This window comes from Somniosus microcephalus, chromosome 13, assembly GCF_052327205.1.
Source record: "Somniosus microcephalus isolate GS21.2 chromosome 13, FLI_Smic_1.0, whole genome shotgun sequence".
NCBI classification, from domain to species: domain Eukaryota; kingdom Metazoa; phylum Chordata; class Chondrichthyes; order Squaliformes; family Somniosidae; genus Somniosus; species Somniosus microcephalus.
In genome coordinates, this window is record NC_140999.1 from 176,728,814 (window position 1) to 176,744,552 (window position 15,739).

A 15,739-nucleotide genomic window follows, 5' to 3' on the forward strand; every position below is an offset into this window, starting at 1 on the left:
CCACGGGTTGAAGCTAAAACGAAATGAAACATCTCTTTTCCAACGAAAAAAAATCCCATTTGTGAAAAATAGTTCAAACTCTTGACATTTTTTTCCCTGAGAATCCTAGTCAGCAGTATTTATATCAGCCTTTCACAGTTTGTGCAGAAAATATAATTTGGCTTATTAAGCGGCACGGATTTGGAATTGAATGTGAGTAATGAACTCGTGGTTTTTATTGTCCAGGTTCTGATGTTGGAAGTAAATCGCTCCGCTTCCCCCTGTGGCGAGGGAGCAGCGCCGTTTAATAATCCGGCTGTGCTCCCCAGTCCTTGCTCATCCGATGGGAATGGATGGGAAATGTCGGGTAGGTAAGATGTTGCACAGGTAACGGGGGCTGAGCTTCGGGACATCACCCGGTCCCGTTCAGCCCACCCGGGGAGGAACTCCTACCCGGCACCGAGCGGCCAACTTGTCCTTTCACGGGCTCCTGTTAGTAACCCGCTTTTGTCTGCATCTTTCGATTTCGTTGCGGAGTGGGTGAATAATGCAGGAAGTTCTGATACTGTAACGCTTGCCGTCCGCTGCTGTTTTTTTTGGGGGTGGGGGGACTTTTTGACAGCTCCTCGCCTTGAGTGTGAGTGGACACCATTCTGTTCATAATTCAGGCCAGTTAGTGTCGAACCGGTCTAATTATATTTCATACTTGGCCCACGAGGATGTGGAGAGCGTTTAATGAAAATCCCATCAGTTACCATGGAGGGATTAGTTGCAACACGCCTGCGTGATTTTATTATAGAATAAATAAACCTTTTATACGATTGAGAAAGTTTGGTGTGCGCAAAGGGAGCCTCTCTTGCCTCTGAGGTTGTTCCCATTTTCATCCATCGCTTTCATCCTGTAAGTAATTCACTGAAATTCCCAATAATTCTTTTTGACGTTTACATAAAAATATTTCTGGTTGAATTGAGTTTCCGGATTTTAATGTTTTTCATTTTCACCAGTTGCAGCGATTTTGAACAACTAACTATGTTCCTATGTTGTCTTCTAGTTCTGGAATTGGAGCTGAACCGATTAACACAACCCGTTGCAGGTTTGGCGATCAAGGTTCACATTGAAAGTAGGTCAGATACACGTCAGCACCACAGACTCCAAAGTAAATACGTGAAACAGGCAGCGACTTATATTTCGAGGTAGCAGCATTGTAATTTGTAATTTTTTTGTGTGTGATGATTCTATAATTTGTCTTTTTGTTCTGTAGAACGCCGCGAGAGTCACTGCCAGCTCACGAGTTTTGTGCTGTTTGGTACCCGGGTTAAATCATCCGAAATGGACCCTTCAGGGATTGGAAAAAGGTGGCGAAATTTGACAAATTGCACACTTTGATCAATCCTTCAACACAGATTAGCATCCGGCCGAAATGTTTCTGAAATTAACTAGTTATTGAGCTAGTTTGTTCAGATTGTATTCAATGGCACGCGGACAGTAAAGTATGATCTAAACATTGATAGCAAATACGACTGCCATCGCCTGACACTGCACACGGCCAAAAGTGACGGATTGTGTGAAATCCCTGGGCTATGTGCTACCAAGTGGCGCAACTTCCGAAACGTTTTTGTTAAGGACCAACAATTCCTGTCGTTGCGAACTTTAGCGGAAAAAACCCCCAAAGTCATCGCAAAGTGGTGAGAAGTTGGTTTAGGAAGTGCTAGCAGAGGATTCACCTTGTGTGTATTACTGATCTGAACATCCCTGCTTCTGCACAATTGACTGACGCTCGCTGCAAGTGCGAAAAGAGGCTTTCTTGTTGCTTGTTAAGACCTTTTTAATGCCATTAATGCCATTCTACAGTGGCGCAGTCAAATGGAAAGGTCAGTATTTCCCTCCATATCAGACCCGGTGTGTCTGTGAGTCGATCACAGGGGAAGATTTTGAACTATCCCCGCGGGCACAGACATGGAGCAGCTCACACGTTGGACTCTTGCTGGCCAGACATGGAGCAGAGTCCCAATATAAAGAAAAAGACCTTAATTGAGCGACTTAATACATTGTCTATTTTATTGTACATTAAATGTAACCAGACAACAGTACATTTCTAAAGGGGGGGAATGATTACTGAAATATGATTTCAGTTGGAGAAAAGGCAGAGGAGTTGTACTGCACTTGTGCACTAACAATGACAATAAAAGTTGATTTGATTTGATTTGATTACTGAAATATGAAATATGGTTGTGTGATTAGCATGCATCCCCTAGCAAAAAAATAAAAACAATTGCACTTTATTAGAAGCATCTTTCAGCATTTACAAGCACATTTCCCCCAGAGCCACTCAGGTGCTTTTCAATTTCACAGCGAGTATGAGTTAATGTGCACAGTTGAATAAGAAATGACTGACCTTATAATATTCTCATTAAGTTAATCTTTAAAATATTTCTGAACAGGTTTTTCTTCAAACAAAAAAAACACTTAATGTTCAGCGATACAGAAAGTCAATTCATCAACCTCTGCACAATTTCTTCCGTTACTCACCCTATTGATTTAATTTGCCTTTGTGGAGCCAGCTTGCAGAGCCGTGTCTTAATCTGGTGCTAAAAACTATATATGATTTTTTTTCTGGTGCAAAAAGGGAAATGTGACTTACTTTCTAAGTCTAAAACTTTATTACATTAACATTACAACATTGGCTTAATTTTATACACGGGGTTGGCTGATATGTTTGTCATTGCTGCTGAACAAATCTCACCATTTTTATGGTGACCCAATAATTTCCAATTAAAATACATGACATTAACCCCACGCTTTGGAAAAATAAATAAATAGGCCTGCAGAGTTTCTAATGTGAATTGTTGAGTTATAATGTTGCACAAATTGCACTCTTTTGCTAGAGAGATTTGACACAATTAGTTTCAATCTTGCCCTATCCATATTTTGTTAAAGGATTCCATCACAGTAAATTATGCTTTAGTGAAGAAGGAGGTTTCACTTAACTGTTAGAATCTGGGTTTTGCACATTGAATTTGGCTTTAATATCAATCATAAAATGTGTCATTTCAAAAATGTTTTCACTTTTTCTCCTTGCGGATTCACTTCTCTGCCTTTTCTCCATCCCATCAATGCCGAGATCCTCTGTTAAAAAGGCAGGGCTGTCTCTCCCACTGTTGGAGCAAACAAGGATGTTCACATCTAGCTGCATTGGGGTTAGCTGAACGAGTTATCAGATGGCGCCCATGATTGGGGAATGGAGGTTCACTGCGAGGTACTGACCTGTCCTAGTAGTGCTGGCGATATCTGTGAGATGTACCAGATGGTCCAATCAGAGTGAGACATATACAGTCCAAACCGTACTGTAATGGTCTGTCAAATGTACTAAACTGCTCAGTTACTCTGGAGGTGTCCGTACAACATGTTAGCTTTTCCTAGTGTCACTCTGGGTATTTTATGTTCCAATGTCATGGTCCTCCCAGAGGTGACATGCGCAAGAGTGACAGATTCACCTCAAGGAAGGCCTCAATATGATCATCAGTCATGCCAGAAATTTGAACTAGTCTCCTTACTGCTTTGGCTGCTGTGGTACAATGCTAAAAGTTTCAAAATAAATGTGTGCATTCACTATAGTTTAAAATATTTTAAGTAGTACTGTACATTGTAGCCTTTCTAGATAGAATTTGATGCAGAGAGGTGTGAGGTGATGCATTTTGGCAGGGGGAATGGGGAGAGGCAGTGTACACTTAATGGCACAGTTTTGGGAAGTGTGCCGGGACAGAGGGACCTGGGAGTTGGTGTGCATGGGTCCCTGAGGGTGGCGGGACATGTTGAGAGAGTGGTTGGCGGGGCATGTGGGATCTTGTGCTTCATGGGTGGAGGTGTTGAGTGCAGGGGTAGGGAGGTTGTGCTGTACCTTTGTGGAGTGCTGGTTGGGCCATGGCTGGAGTATTGTGTCCAGTTCTGGTCAGCACACTTTAGGAAGGATGTGAAGGCCCTTGAGAGGGTGCAGAGGAGATTTACCAGAATGGTTCCAGGGATGGGGGATCTTAGCTACAAGGACAGGTTGGAGAAGCTGGATTTGTTTGCATTAGGGCAAAGGAGGTTGAGGGGTGATTTGATAGAGGTGTACAAGATTATGATGGGTTTGAATAGGCTAGATGGGGAAAGGCTGTTCCCACTAGTTGATGGTACAAGGACTAGGGAACACAGATTTAAGGTTTTGGGCAAGAGATACAGAGGGCACATGAGGAAAAACTTTTTTACGCAGCGAGTGGTGATGACCTGGAATTTGCTGCCAACAGAAGTGGTGGAAGCGGAGACACTCAATGTTTTCAAGGGGAGACTGGATAGGCACTTGAGGGAAATGAACTTGCAGGGCTATGGGGATAGAGCGGGGGAATGGGACTGACTGGATTGCTCTACAGCGAGCCGGCACGGACGCAATGGGCCCAATGGCCTCCTTCTGTGCCGTTATGATTCTATGACTCTAGTCCAGGTTTGGGATGTGGTCAGGAGAGCAGACTCCATCTTCCGTCTAGCACGTCTAGACGCCTTAGGCTGCTCCCATTTTTTTGTATGGATTCCTGCATGCGTTCTGATGTGAATAAGTCGCAGGAGCCTGAGTGACAGTCAAGGGCACCAGCAAGCCAAATAATTCTGGGGGTGGGTATGGGGTGGGCAGAGTCGTGGCAGCTACAAATGTTCAGAATGTTGTACATCCGTGACTTAATAAGGGTGTGGAAAAAACAAGAAAGGAGAGAAAATATTCTTCAATTGCTCAGTTCTTCTGACTGTTAGGAGATATGCCAATGGATCTATCATCCCATGAATTTCAGGCATTTTGTCAGGAACAACATGTTCCTCCCATGATACTTGAAAAGTTTGACATTGTGGGTGACTGGAGAAGTACTTAGTGCTCTTTCATTATACGGATTGTTTTTGTTAACCAAAAGTATTAAGGGATATAGGGCAAAGGTAGCTATATGGAGTTAGGTCGCAGATCAGTGGTTAGGATTCGGCGCTCTCACTGCTGTGGCCTGGGTTCGATTCCCAGTCAGGGAAGCAATTTCTGTACAACAGTTAATCCCTCAGATGAAATTAATTATTAGTGTTCCCTGGTAGTCTGTGATCTCATTGAATGATGGAACAGGTTTGAGGGGCTAAGTGGCCTGCTCCTCTTCCTATGGAGGCCATTGTAAAAATGCCTGATGTGTCTCGTAGCTTTAAAAGCTTTTCCATTGTCCAAAGACTTGATGTTTCTGTTGGCTGTGACTGCACAGACATCCATCTCCATACTCCAAAGTTCAAACTACAACCAGCTCATTTAGAGACTAGACTTGCCCCTCTAAAAGTCTCTGGAGCTATTTGCAACTAACCCTAACAGACTATTGGTACAATTGTTTCCCATCCAAAAAACATGAATTACTGGTTGCTCGTTGACATGAATCTTGTCATTCATGTGGAAATGACTTATGAAATGATACTGGGCAGCCTGCTGGTGGCGCTGTCCAGGGAGAGTATAAATACTCGGGCATGGGCCCAGCTTGCTCAGGACATTCTTTAACAGGAACTAGTGAAGGACACAACTAGAGCTCCATTTTGAAAAACAGTTGATTAAAGCCTTGTTTAATACTCAGACCAAGGGCCTAGTAGTTTTCTTACATCACGTGTTTTCATACTTAATTCAGTTATTAAGCCTGAGAGGAATAGTTAAGACTGTGGATGACCTATAAGATGCATTCTGATAAACCAGTTGATAGAGGATGTATGTCGTGGATTTTTAGTTTCGACAAAACAGAATCTTAAATATAGTGTTACTTTCCAGGGCTCCTCTGCCAGGAGAAGCCTGTCACAAGCACTTGTTACCATTTTTATTTACTCTGTGATGGTAAACAGATTTCTTGGCACTGATGACAGCTCACTGATGCCAAAGGGGAAGTCACGATGATAGACAACTTCTGGTGTTAATAGGTTTTTAAGAACTGATGGGAGCTGGATGCCACTTGGCTGTACAAGGTTGCACTTGATTGTTCTTGATTTGAATGCACAGTGTAACAACTAGCTCAATAGGAAACCATCTGCTTATTGCAATAGCGTTCACTGTGCAGTACAATTTAACAAATAAGGTTTTATGTCAAAGTGAATCAAATGTAAAATATGACGGGGTGACTCAGTGCACTGCAGTAATAGCACACTTCACTGTGGATTGGCGTTGTAGGGTAATGTCGCATTTGAATCCCACAGCCTTAATTGTAATGAGGTACACTGGCTTGCAGCGAGGCCAGAGTGCCTAAGTGGAACTGAAAACCTGACACATGCGCTGCCCTGTTACTAGGTCCCCTGCTGCCAATTATAAAGTAATATTAGTGGTATCTGTGAGACAACTGGGCTGCTCGGTAACACTGAAGGTGTCCGAGATTTGCTAGCCTGCTCGTGTAAGATTGAGGGACTGCCTGTAAGACATACGAGACTACCCAGACAGCAATGGGGGCGTCTGTAACACATACCAGACTGCCCTAGTAATACTGGAGTGTTTATTCTGATACCTGGAGCCCAGACTGCCTCAGCAATACTGTGATGTTTGTGATATGTACTAGACTACCCCAACAACATACAGGGATCTGTGAATGGGGGTAGTTCTGTGAATGTCTGTGGCTCTGACTGCCCTGTCTTTTGGTTTGCAGCGCTAGAGATATGCACAGAGCCACATTTCAGAGGCTGAGATTGCCTCAAGCTACTTTTACATTAGCTTTAGAGGAGTGCTTGCTCCTTTTTTTTTTAACCAGACCTTTCTGATAGCTGGTTTTACCGAGCCTGGCAAGATTACATTGGAAACACACGTTGCTGCAAATCCAATGTGTTGGGAACAGTGGTGTTAGCACCACTCTAAGCCAATGTAAAAGCAGCTTCAAAACCATTTCCTAGCTCATTTATATTATAAAGTTTGTTACCATCAGCATTCCTGACCTTGACAGCAAGTTTGTAATATAAAAAAAGCAGCAACATGAAAGTTAGCAGCAGAGAGCATCATCAAAGCTGGTGATTTGTAGACATGCCTTTGCTAGCAGTTTAAACACACACACTATTGACACGAGAGCTAGAGGCACCAGGGGCAAACAAACATGGCCACTGCTAGGCTGAGCATTGGCTCAGTGGTAGCACTTCCACCTCTGAAGGTCAGGGGTTAAAGCCCCACTTCAGAGATTTTACATAATCTCGGTTGACACTCCAGTGCAGTACTGAGGGAGTGCAGCACTGTTGGAGGTGCCGTCTTTCGGATGAGGTGTTAAACTGAGATCCCATCTGCCCTCTCAGGTGGATGTAATGGATCCCACGGAACTATCAAAGAAGAGCAGGGGAGTTCTCCCGGTGTCCTGGCCAACATTTATCCCTCAATCAACATCACTAAAACTGTTTAATTAGTCATTTATCTCATTGCTGTTTGTGGGACCTTGCTGTGTGCAAATTGGCTGCTGTGTCTCCCAAAATTACAACAGTGACCACACTTCAAAAGTACTTCATTGGCTTTGAAGCACTTTGGGACATCCTGAGTTCACAAAAGGTGCTAGTTCTTTCTTTCTTGTACAGGTAGTAAAGCGGTTTTGCCACCAGTCACTTGTACAGAGTTCCTCCAGCCATTTCTTAGAGTGAAAGGAAAAAAGTTTTAAAAACTTTTCCAAACCAGTTACTTATGTGGAAGCCATCTCTGGCACATATGTGCGGTTTTAAACCTGCAAATAACTATTTTCTTTCACTCTGCTAATTTCCTGAGCGGCCACAGAAGCTGTGTACAGGTGAATGGTAGTCACCTTTTTTTTATCCTGACTGCTGTTTAAACTAATGTAAACAGATCAGGTTTAACAGCAGCAGGGTTGGAATTTGGATCAACACAGCTACTTCCTGAAGAAGTTGTGTATTATATAGAAGGGCTATTAATTTAGATCTTTACAGCCGGGAATGGCAGATTTAGCTGCTTTTATATTGCACTTAGTGAGATGCTAGGCCCCAGTCCTAACGTGCAGGCCCGTGCGGCTGGCAAAAAACCCAAAGTAAACTTGTTAGATCCGCTAAGGCTGATGACTAGGAACATGTGGTTTTAAAAAATGGCCCGGAATTTGTGGTCGGGATGATGGCGAACTGGCGGCGCTCGCTGTCATTCCGCCTTTGAAACTGACCGCAACTTCGGGATTTGGCACATGGGCAGACAGAAATCCTGAAGTTGCGGTCAGTCATTGACAGCTCCGACACAGGCTATGCTGTGGAACCCACCCATCCCCACACACACACACACACATAGAGCTGGCAATCTGTAAAGTCACTCAAATCAGTGAAACTGATGAAAACTTCAGCTCTTCTGCAGTAATTACACTGTTAAATTCCCCACTAAAAGCTAGACCCAAAGGGATTAGGTGTAACTGGGGTTTTAATTGCATATTGACTGCTAAACAAAGGTTAAGGGCCTGAAAAAACACTTTTAATTTTGTGCAGTGTGAAATTTGTCCATTTTAATAAAAATCAAAATTTTTAAGAAACTTAAAAAAAATATTTAAAATAAAAAAAAAAAAATTTGTTCATCTTTATTTCAGGTTTGCCTTTTCCCCATGTGAGAGCCCCAATCTTTGATTTGCCCTCTCTTAACATTTAAAAAAAGTTAGAATCCTTGTTCGCCGTCTGTGAGAATTCGGCGTTTTGATTGGCTGCTTACACAGCTTGTTGACATCACAGCAGCTCGCACAAGGGGATCCCCACTAAACTCCGTTGATTTGAATCGATCGTCGGGAAACCCAAAGTTCTCCACACAGAGATCGCGAGATCCTTGTGCGACGTGTACTTCGGGGCCAGCGGCGAACGCCTTCGCTTCCCCGCTGACCGCAAATTCCGGGCTATTACATAACGAGGGGGCGCTTAACATCCCACTTAGCACAACGTAAAAGCGGCTCTTTCGCTGGATTAAAATCAGGTCCTAAAAGACAAAGGACAGTGTCATAAATCTCATCATCGAGAAACTACCTGTGAAGTGACACTGGACGGCCAGCTGGTGGCGCCATCCAAGGAGTATAAATACTCGGGCGTTGGCCCCAGCTTTCCAGGGACATTTTGTAAAGACAAGGAACTAGTGAAGTACAACTAGACCTCCATGTTCTGAAGCAAGTTGATTAAAGCCTTGCTTTATGCTCAAACCAAGTGTGTAGTGAGTTTTATTACGTCAGACAGCACTGGCGAATGCAAATGAACTGGATGCGAAGGTAAGCAAAAAAAGCAAAGTTCTGGTTTAAAGAGTGTGAAACTTTCACGAGCACATTAAATTCCAGGTTAAATCATTTTTTTTCAAGTATTGTGTTTATACCAAATGTGTAATACAAGAAATTAATTTTATGACTTTATGATTTTAATTTGGGCTGTTAGAAGCCCAGAGGGCGTTTTAATACTTTCCATGTGGTGAGATTTCACCTCTCTCCAAAAGGCTGTGTCTTCCATCCTGAAAGTCCCCATAAATGGAATTATTGAAGGGAATTATGAGCAGCTAAACCTCCAGAAACTTTGGGTTTGAAATTCCTCTGTTCAATCAATTTACTGAAAATATAAATGTGTAAAAAGTGGTGGAATCTAAAATCACCACTTGGACTATTGATCTGTGGTGATCATTTCTCTAATAACTAACACTCCAACAATGAATGAATGAACTTTAGCAAAAATGTTGTAAACAAATGTTTTTTGCTTTTTGAACGGTATTTTAATGGCAAAGATCAGTGATCTTGAGTTCAAATCTCACTGTAGCAAGTTGTGAAATTGAATTCACTAAATATGATATCTTATGAGCAACATCAGGAAAAAAGATTTAAAAAAGGACCATGAAAGTTGCCAGATTGTTCTAAAGTCCAACAGGTTCACTAATGCCTGCGGAAAAGAGAATCTGTCACCACCCCCCGCCCCACATCCAGTCTGGCTTATACCTGACTCTGATTGGCTCGTAGGCCTGGATATTAACAAGGGCAGGTTATGTAGGCAGGTCGGGGTGGGGGAGATTGCGGGGGGGGCAGAGTTTTGGATGGGAAGTTTGGATTTCCCTGCATTCCTTGCATGCCTCTACAGTGTGTGTCTTCTGTCATTGACAGGTTCCCCGCCCAGGAAGCAGCCTGATTGACAGGCTTGACTTCCAGTCAGGCGGGGAGGACTCCGGAGCAGGCCGTAGGAGCAGGTAGGTTCGATCCGCGAACCGGAGGGGGCAGGGGGGGTTAGAGTCCGATCTGAGGTGGTCCAATCCCTGACAGCGGGGATCCAATCTCAGGGGGGTCCGATCCCGGGGGGTCTTTGTATGGAGGGTGTCTGATGGCATGGGGAGCTTTGGGTCTGGAGGGAAGAATTCGTGGTCCTCCTGGCCCACAAGCAGTGCTGTAAAGGCATTTACCTTCTCCCCAAGGCCTGGGAAACCTGGCCAGCCACTGTTAAACCTGCAAAGCAGGTTAAATCAGAGGCTGCCAGCCTCATTAAAATATTTAAATTGCCAACCCGCCTCCTGGGAGCGGGTTGGCCGCCTGCCCTGCCCCACCTCCGTTAAACCCGAAGTGGGTCCGATTTTAAAAATTTTAAATAACAACAGAAAATGCTGGAAATATTTAGCAGGCCAGGCAGCATCCGTGGAGAGAGAAACAGAGAACGTTTCAGGTCTGGGACCCTTCATCAGAACTGGAAAAAGCTGGAGATGTAACAGATATTAAGCAGGTGCAGAGACAGGATAGGGTTCCCCTTGTCCTCACCTTTCACCCCCCCAGTTTCCACATTCAACGGATCATCCTCCGCCATTTCCGCCACCTCCAACGTGATCCCTCCACCAAACACATCTTCCCCTCACCTTCCCTTTCAGCATTCCGAAGGGACCGCTCCCTCCGCGACCGCTCCCTCCGCGACACCCTGGTCCACTCCTCAAACACCCCCAACAGCCCTTCTCCTTTGCCTGGCACCTTCCCGTGCAAGCACAGGAGATACAACCCCTGCCCTTTTACTTCCTCCCTTCTCACTGTCCAGGGCCCCAAACACCCCTTCCAGGTGAAACAGTGATTTACTTGTACTTCTTGCAATTTAATATACTGTATTCGTTGCTCACGATGCGGTCTCCTCTATATTGGGGAGACCAAACGCAGATTGGGCGACCGCTTTGCGGAACACCTCCGTTCAGTCCGTAAGGGTGACTCTGAGCTTCCGGTTGCCTGTCACTTTAATTCTCCGCTTCACTCCCACTCTGATCTCTCCGTCCTCGGCCTATTACATTGTTCCAATGAAGCGCAATGTAAGCTCGAGGAACAGCACCTCATCTTTCGATTCGGCACTTTACAGCCTTCCGGGCTCAACATCGAGTTCAACAATTTCAGATAATAACCCCTGCCCCCATTTTTCATGCTGTATGATTTTTGCCATTCCCATTTGCAACACTTTATCTTTCCTGCCTCTTCCAAAAGTACAGGATGTTCTTTCCATTCCTTCCTCCCCTCCTAACCCCCCCCACCCCCGTCTCTGCACCTGCTTAATATCTGTTACATCTCCAGCTTTTTCCAGTTCTGATGAAGGTTCCCAGACCTGAAACGTTAACTCTGTTTCTCTCTCCACGGATGCTGCCTGGCCTGCTGAGTATTTCCAGCATTTTCTGTTGTTATTTCAGATTTCCAGCATCCGCAGTGTTTTGCTATTGTTTAAAATGTTAACATCTGTCCCGACCACAAACCGCCTGTTTTTTGGCTGTCAAAATTCAGCCCTTAATGCCTTCTGAAATGACCATTCAGTTGTACATACAATTGCTTTCAAGAAGAAGGCACTTTGCCATCTTAGGCAACTAGCCTTACATTTATTGTCCAGAGTTAATTTTTTTTTTAAAAAAGGAAGCACAAACATAATTGCAGTGTAAGTCAGTTTAAGTTTCCTCTGGAGAAGGCAGAAATAGGAATTGAAACATTCCAAGCCAGCTCATTAGAATAAATTCTTCATGCTCCATGCACACATTGTTCCAAACGGTGATAGAGGTGGGGCAGCGAGCCAGCAACCCTTAAAGGACTGCTGCTCATATTTTAAAGGGGAACTGTAAGCAGTAAGCACTGCAATATATTTCTGATGTGGCACAAGAATGGGAGTCAGAAGAGGAACAACAAAGGTACCCCATTTGAGGATGCTGCCATTCAGGTGTTGCTGCAGGAGGTGCAGCAAGGAGGGTTGCCCTATATGGAACCGGGAAGTGGGGGGGGGAAATGTCAGAAATGTCTGGGTGAAGGTGACTGAGTAAGTGAATGCAGTCCTCCACATTCATAGGTTGTAGGTATAAATGCAAAAAAAAGATTTGGGACTCTTAAAGATTATCAAGGTGAGAGGACCAGATGTTGCCTACATTAAATATGCCATAGGATGCATGCCACAAAATGTGTACTGGCAACTGTTGTGTATGTACCTTTAAGAGAATAACTGGTCTCAGACTGCAGTACCGGCAGTGACCACCCCTGTATAAAAGGCACTAGTGAGCCTCTGTTGCTTCAGTTTCACTATTGACTTCCATCAGTAAAGACTTATTTTGTTCCACTCCTGCTGTCCGTGTCTCAATTATTCACGGATGTAATACTGGCGACGAGCAGATACGAACCTACCTACAGTCTGCACCACCTCCTGGGATCCATTCCTACAGCAAAGTGAGCAGAGGTCGAGGCCAGAAAGAAAAGAAAGTAAGAAGCAGTAGAAACGGGCATCGACCGTGGGCATCCGCCCTGTGTTGCGGAGTTGAAGATTGCTGGAGAAGCTGTCGGAAGCGGGGCCTGGTTCCTGTCGACGGTGCTTCAGCTAATCGGGCTGGTGGCAGGTAGTGCACTGATCCTTCCTGGGCTGCGGCGGTCACGAGTTCGAGCGGGTGGTTTGCAACGGGGCCGAGCAGCGTTGTCGGGAAGAAGAGAGAGAGAGGGTGGAGCACACAGGGCGCGGCCGGTGCTACGAAGCCGGGCTGCGTATAGACCCGCGAAGAGGGAGGCAAGAGTCCCACAGGGTTGTTCCACGACGGGAAAATAATTTAAAAAAAAAGATATTAAACGCACAAGAAACCGCGGAAAGCAGCGCTAACAACAGCGGGGAAGAAGGCAAAGCGCGGGAGGCGCCATCTTCATCAGCGGGGAAGAAGGCAAAGCGCGGGAGGCGCCATTTTGTTAAATCGGGGAAGAAGGCAGAGCGCGGGAGGCGCCATTTTAGATTTGCAAGATGCCGAAGACTGGTTGTATCACTGCTTTTGATAATACAATAGAGGACTGGACCACGTATGTGGAAAGAGTCGAGGTATATTTCGAGGCAAACGAAATAGCGGAGGAGAAAAAGGCATCGATATTGCTAAACTTAATGGGCGCTAGAACGTATGGCCTATTGCGGGACCTGATTACTCCAGCCAAACCGAAGGCGAAGAGTTTTAACGAAATTGTTGCTGTCCTACAGGAACACCTAAACCCTGTTGATAGCAGAAAGATTTAAATTCCACAGGAGAACTCAGCATAAAGATGAGAGCAATGCTGAGTACCTTACGGAACTACGCAAGCTATCAAAGCACTGCCAGTTCGGAGCAGGACTGGCAGATACCCTACGGGACAAATTTGTCTGTGGACTCCTGAGTGAAGGAACACAGAAGAAGTTACTCTCAGAGAAAGAGCTGACGCTAGATAAGGCTTTCAGCGTGGCAGTATCGTATGAAGCAGCAGCCAGGGGAGCTGCAGAAATGCAACAAAAACCACAGGAATACGGCACCCACGAAATGACACGGGGATTTGCAAAATGTTATCGCTGCGGCAGAACTAACCATGACCAGAAGGACTGCTGGTCCAAAGACAAAACATGCAGGCAATGCGGGAAGATGGGACACATTGCACGAGTTTGCAGGTCTGGGAAGAAGACCAGCGACAACAAAAAGGCTACTAAGGAACCGTACAAGAAAGTACAAAAGATGACGGACAGTAGTTCCGAAGACCAGATGAGCGATAGTGAATCCGGGGACAGGAGACTAAGCTGTCTAAAACTTCACAATGTAATCGCAAAAGAGGATCACCGAACCATTTGGGTCACCCTCACGATAGCAGGGTCCCAAGTTAAAATGGAATTGGATACAGGATCAGCGCTAACCGTCATGAATCGACGAGACTACGAGCGGCTATTTTCACACATACCCTTGAGAGAGACATCCATCGTCTTGACGACGTATACGGGGCAAAAAGTATACCCCAGAGGAAAAATAAGGGTGCCTGTCGAATACAACGGCAAGAAAATACGGAAATTGTATCTCTACATACTGCCAAATGGTGGACCACCGTTATTGGGACGGGAATGGATCAGGAAGATAAACTTAGATTGGCACTCCATTCATGCAATGACGGTGGACAGTAAAAAAGATGAAGACGTCACTCCTGGACGATTGTCAACAATCTTAGCTAACGCCAAAGAGGTATTTCAACAAAAACTGGGCACGCTTAAAGGCGTAACCGCCTCGATAAAAATAGAAGAGAATGCAGTTCCCAAGTTTTTCAAAGCAAGACCGGTACCATATGCAATTCACCCAGCCGTTGAGGCAGAGCTGGAGAATCTGGAGAAGGCAGGCGTGTTGTCTAAGGTCGACTGGAGTGAGTGGGCGACACCCATCGTTCCTGTCATGAAGAAAACGTTAAGCAATAAGTCCGGGGAGCCAAGGAAGATTCGCATCTGTGGGGATTTCAAGGTGACGGTGAACCCAGTCCTTCACACAGTACAATATCCTCTTCCAAGGATAGAAGACATCTTCACCTCACTGTCTGGAGGGAAGCGTTTTACAAAAATTGACCTAGCACAAGCATATTTGCAGATGGAGGTTGAAGAGTCCTCTAGGAAGTATCTCACGATAAACACTCACAAAGGTCTTTACCAGTATCATCGATTGGTATTCGGAGTAGCATCGGCTCCGGCGATATGGCAAAGAGCGATGGAACAAGTCCTGCAAGGGATTCCGGGGACTCAGTGTTACTTGGACGACATCCTTGTGACAGGTGAAGATGACAGTGAACACCTTAACAACCTAGAACAGGTGCTCACTAGACTACGGGAACATGGGCTGTGAGCCAACCGCACCAAGTGCGAATTTTATAAGAAACAGATATCGTATTGTGGCCACGTGATTGATGAAGAGGGGTTACATAAGTCCCCTGACAAAATTGAAGCGGTTGTTAAGGCCCCAGCACCTGAAAATGTGTCGCAACTGAGGTAATTCCTCGGATTGGTGAATTACTACCATAAGTTTTTGCCGAATTTGTCGACAATTCTGCACCCACTGAACGCCCTGCTACGAACGGGGGTAGCATGGAAATGGAGCGATGATTGTAAGCGTGCCTTTCAGAAGAGTAAGGACTTAATCACTTCAAGGGAAGTATTGGCTCACTACAACCCAGCACTGCCGATCAGACTGGCGTGTGATGCGTCTCCCTACGGCATTGGGGCGGTACTGTCACATAAATTCCTTGATGGTTTAGAGAGGCCGATAGTTTTGCGTCACGCTCGTTAACTTCTGCCGAGCGTAACTACGCCCAGATTGACAGAGAGGCCCTCAGCCTAGTGTGGGGGGTGAAGAAGTTCAATCACTACCTGCACGGTCAAAAATTTACTCTACTAACTGATCATCAACCTCTTGTCTCCATTTTCAACCCTCAGAAGGGCGTACCGATAATGACAGCACAACGGCTGCAGAGATGGTCCGTTTTCCTAGGGGCACACCAATATGACATCGAGTACAAAGGAACTAAAC

At 45.1% G+C, this 15,739-nt stretch overlaps 1 protein-coding gene and 1 long non-coding RNA gene across 4 annotated transcripts in view; one reads left to right on the plus strand and one right to left on the minus strand.

The window, feature by feature from the left end:
• Positions 1–15,739, minus strand: part of LOC147108810 (serine/threonine-protein kinase Sgk2-like) — a 179,927-nt gene that overhangs the window by 111,840 nt on the left and 52,348 nt on the right. The window lies entirely within an intron of this gene.
• LOC147108812 (uncharacterized) lies at positions 81–2,182 on the plus strand. The gene is made up of 3 exons (XR_015080665.1): positions 81–879; positions 1,031–1,135; positions 1,241–2,182. It is a non-coding gene; the product is annotated as an uncharacterized LOC147108812 (long non-coding RNA).